The following is a 5,435-nucleotide window of genomic DNA, read 5'->3' on the forward strand; positions in this document are numbered from 1 at the left end:
GAGGATTAATATTAAATTAACTCATGATGAAAACCTTTTATTAAAATATATAGCCAAACCTTCATTTGTTAGTTCAACGATGTTTAACAAGAATTTGTTTAGTATTCATAGAATAAAAGAAAGTTTGTTATTAAACAGACCTTGTTATGTTGGAATGTGCATTTTAGATTTATCAAAATATTTAATGTATGATTTTCATTATAATTACATTAAGGAAAAGTACGAGGGTAATTGTAAATTACTATTCACTGACACTGATTCATTATGTTATGAAATAAAAACCAAAGATGCATATGAGGATTTTTATAAGGACAAGGATTTATTTGATAATAGTGATTACGATAACAACTCAAAATTTTATTTCGATAATAATAAAAAAGTAATTGGAAAATTTAAAGATGAAGCTGCCGGCATTCCCATTGTTGAATTTGTCGGATTAAGAAGTAAAATGTATTCATATTTATTAGAAAACGAAGTTAATATTAAAAAATGTAAAGGAATTAAAAAACTTGTTGTTAAGAAAACAATAGTTCATAAAAATTACAAAGATACTTTGTTTAATTCAACCCAAACTAATCACACCTTTAAAGTTATTCGTTCTGATAAACACAATCTTTCCAGTTATGTTATAAATAAAACATCTTTATCATGTTATGACGATAAAAGATATATTCTTGATAATGGTATTGATACATTAGCTTATTCTTAAATTAATTCTTAAATTAACTCTTAAATTAACTCTTAAATTATAGAACCATAAATTGTTAACTGAATATTCTTAACATTTAAAGAATTAATAGAAATAACATCATTTATTTTAAATTTATTAGCATAATTAATAGAAATAGATTCATTTTTTCTGTTATTTTTTACAAGTCAAGTCAAGTCAATACTTTTATTCAGAGTCACAGTTTACATGGTGTAAATACATGTGAACAAATAAATACACATAACTGATAAAGTTCATACGGGAGTGGTAATTTCTGAAGGGGAAGTGATCAAATCAAGAAGACACTTTAAATAGAAAAAATTGATACTATACGATGAAAAATATCAATAACATAATGTCAGATTTAAATAACAAGTAGAAATAAGAGACAAAAGCAAAAAAAGAAGTTGAAAAATAAAACAACAAAAAACAAACATTGCTTTCAAATTATATGGCACGTTATTTTTGTTGTGTAATATAGAAGTAGCTAGGTTTGCATATACTCTGTTTTGATTGGACGAGTTCGCAGGGCGCGCGAAGATCACGGAATCCACGTGTACAGTTTATGAATGGAGGCTACTATCGAGAGTTTATCTTAAATTGTAATAACAAAATAAGTCCGAAAGTACATTTTCCTTATGCTGATATCAAAATGGATTAAGATTTCGGAATGCGTGGACTTACACGAAGGTACTTTATTTTCTTTCTTGACTGAAATACACACGAACAAGAATTCGTAATGCATGGACTTACACTGGTTTGTTAAATCTTATTAAATCATTTGGTACATAGTAAACACTGTTTAAGAAAGGTGTGTATACAGATAGGAAATTACTTAAATTCTCGCAATACATGTTTAACAAATAAGCATAAATTATGAATAATTGTTTCATTTTTGCACGTCATCAGTTCTTTGTTTTTCAGGATATTTGGTCTATGGGAAAATCTATGAGGAATATATTTATTCCTAAGAGCTGTAAAGAAAGGACAAATTAAGAGGTAATGCATTTCATCCCCAATATCGTTAAGTGGGCACCGTGGGCACTTTCTCTCCTCATGTGCAACGTGAGATTGTCGCCAGCGCCCGGTTTCAACCGGAAGTCGATGGCTTCCTGTTCTGAAATGCAGGAGACTTAGTCGGAGCGAGCAAGGCAACGACAACAAATAGCTTTCCATCTGAAGGTTATCTTTAAATAGGCTATAGCCTGTACCTTTTGATGATCCAGTTAGGGAAGTTGACCACTGCTGGTTAAATTGGTCTGTTAGAACCCTTTTAACCAAAATATCAATACCTTTACAATTTAATGTCGCCTGATTAAGCCAGTAACAGGAATAGCCAGTATTGTCTAGAATGCTCTTAATACAAGATGACCATTTAAAAGCGTGTACAGACTGTATCATGTTCTGATAACAAATATAAACAATTTTAGAATGCTTGGATAAGATTATTTTATTCCAAAACTTTATCATTCTAGCTTTAATGATAATTTCAATTGGGTATCGCCCAAATTCTGCATACAGCATATACCTAGGGTACTGCTCCTACATTTTCCTATTTTACGTAAAAAGTACAATGGACATTTTCTATCATGTCTAGATTACTATAGCCCCACACTTCGCATCCGTAAGTTAGTATTGGTAAGATGGTGTGATCAAACAGCTTTAACTGAAGATCCACGGGAAGATCTAGATTATTTATTCTTGAAAAAAGTGCAAACATTGCCTTATTTGCTTGTGAAACAATATTCTTTTGGCATTGTAAGAAACTACCCGATGATGCGAACAGCACTCCTAGATATTTATATGTTTTTACGACATCAACCACTTGTTCACCTAACAGAAAATTATATTTCTGTGGCTTATTAGTTCCGAAAACAATAATTTTGGACTTTGTAAAATTTATATTGAGCTTCCAAGCGCGGCAATACGAAGCAAAATCATTTAGGCTGTTTTGGAAATCTTTTTCGTTATCGCTAATAACAATAGTATCATCTGCGTAAAGTAAAACCAGTAGTTGTAGAAATACGACTGCGTTGTCAATTTCAGCATTTAAATTTATTCCTGCATTTTTCGTGGATAAAAAGTCTTCTAAAATCATTTAAATACAATGAAAACATAACTGGAGACAAATTCTCGCCCTGTCGAACCCCGCAATGACTTTCAAATAGATCAGAGTTCTGTCCATTTGCCGAGACACAAGACTTAATATTTTGGTACATGTTGGTTATAACATTGAATATTTTACCACGTATCCCACTTTTAAAAATTTTACTCCATAAACCTGATCTCCAAACTAATCAAAGGCGGAAGAAAAATCAATAAAACAACAAAATAACTTTTTCTTACTTGATCTTAACTTCTCTATTAAAAAAATTAGTGTAAATATATGGTCTATCGTAGAGTAATCAGCTCTAAAACCAGCCTGATTTTCATGTAACAAAGTGTTATCATTCAAAAATAGTTTAATTCTGTCATCTAGTATCGAAGTAAAAAGTTTACCTAAACAGCTTAAAATAGTTATGGGCCTATAGTTACTGGGTGATAGTGGGCTACCTTTGTTTTTGAATATAGGTTGAATAGAACCGATTAGCCATATATCGGGTAAGATACCTGTGTCAAGGATTTTGTTAAATAACAAACAGTAAATGGGAAGCATCAATTCGGTCGTACTTTTTAAGTATTCGTTCGATATTTTGTCAAAGGGCGACGTCGCTTTATTTCTCTTACATTTTGAAATCATTTTTTCTGATTTCGTCCGCTGTAATTGGTCTATTTAGCGAATCTAAATTATGTATGTTTGGAACAAACGAGTCATCATAAGGTTCATTAAAATTTTCGTGCCGGGTTTCATTTACCGTTTTATAATAGTCATAAAAAGACTCGATGTTAGGCATTGTTTCTGTTTTCTTTTTATTAATACTATTAAGAAGACGCCAGTAATCTCGCGGTCTATGTGAGCTCATGTCGCGTAACTTTTTCTCATGACTATGATTATGCTTACTCAGGTAGGTATTGATTGTTTGTTTATACGCTCGGCTGGTCGCATTTAGTCTGTGTTTATTTAACATCGACCTATTTAACTGATAATCTTTTCTCGCCCTGTTATATTTATTCCTTGCGCGTTTGCAGTGCGGCCCAAACCATGGTTTGTTAGATTTATTTTTACTAAAATGTTTCGCATTGGAAAAAGTGCAATCCGCTGAGGTTAGAAAAAGACGAGATATATTTTCGGTAGCTTGATTAATAAGTAATTTAGAATTTTCAGTATTATCATTCCGTAACATTGTGTCTATTTCATCTAAAAGTGACGTATTTAAATTATTAAAAACATCGTAATTTTGAAGAATTATATTTTCTTTATTTTTTAGTTGTAATTTAGCTTCTCCTTTATCTATTTTAATTGCATCAACAAGAATAATTAAAATGCAATTAAAACTAATTCTTACATTATTACCATTTTGAACTAAACCAGGACTAGCATTTACAGTTTTCCATTGAAATAATCCACTATCGGTATCTTCGGTATAACATGTTAAGAACAATGGAGGTTTTCTTATTAATTGTGCGAGCTTCCAGCTCTCAAGGACTGACGTCCATCTTTCTATTTTATTTACTTTTTCATTTATATTATTAAATATTCCCATTATATTAATTATTCCAGTTAAATAAATGTCCTTATTGGTTAAAATAATTTATAATAGTTTGTTCATTTTGTTTTACATTATTAATTTTTAGTATTTTATACAATAAATCATAAATGTTTATACCATCTTGTAACATTTTTATAAAAAATAAACAATAATAACCACAAAGTGTACTTGTTTTGTCTTGATATTGAACATTGTTGTATTTTACATTTGATATATACTTAATTACTTCTTTCGGCGGAGGAAGTCCAAATGGATCGAAATACATATTATTTAAGTAACAAACCCAATGTGTTCCAGGTCCAGCAGAGTCATCTAAATTGATTATTCCGCACTCGTCCTTTGCTTTTGATTTTAATAAATTTAATAAATTATTTCTACTAAATACACCCCTAAAGTTTTTAATTTTTAATTGTTTTACCCATTGTTCAATTTCAAAGTTAGAAATTGGTTTGTTTATAAATTTTATTTTTTTTTACTATAGGAATTCGTCTGTAAGGTCTTTTCTGAGAATCAATCTGTGGTCCCTTACCACTTAACAAAGATGTAATCAAAGGTATCCCTAGACTAGCAGCCAACATACCTAAAAACCCACCGTCTTGTTTCTGTTTTTGTGTTAATTTAATCACTCCAGATCCTACTAGTTGCTTTCTTTGATTAGGTGTAAGATATGGTATATCATATTTCTCTTATCATTAGCTACTGAAATAATACCATTCCCAAGTAACTTACTAACACCAGTACTGGCCAGTCCAGAAAGGGCTCCAATGCCTAGAGGGGCTAATATTTTTGGAGCTATTTTCGCTGCCATTGGAAGAATTGTTTTTCCTAACAAACCAGCCAAAGCTCCTAAAAATCCGCCATTTTGACCTTGACTGGACATTTGTTTTTTTGAAATTTTAATTTCTAATCCCTTCTTATTTGCAACAGCTTTTTAAATTTGATTAATTTGTGTTTTTGTTAATAATAAAGGGAAGTTTCCATGTAATTGTTCATGTTTTATTCTAAAAGTATATGGAATTTTATTATTATAAGCTTGTGCTAAATTTTTCTTTTGTCCATCTGTTAGGTTAACTTTA

This window comes from Mercenaria mercenaria, chromosome 12 (genome assembly GCF_021730395.1).
Source record: "Mercenaria mercenaria strain notata chromosome 12, MADL_Memer_1, whole genome shotgun sequence".
In the NCBI taxonomy this organism is placed as follows: Eukaryota; Metazoa; Mollusca; class Bivalvia; order Venerida; family Veneridae; genus Mercenaria; species Mercenaria mercenaria.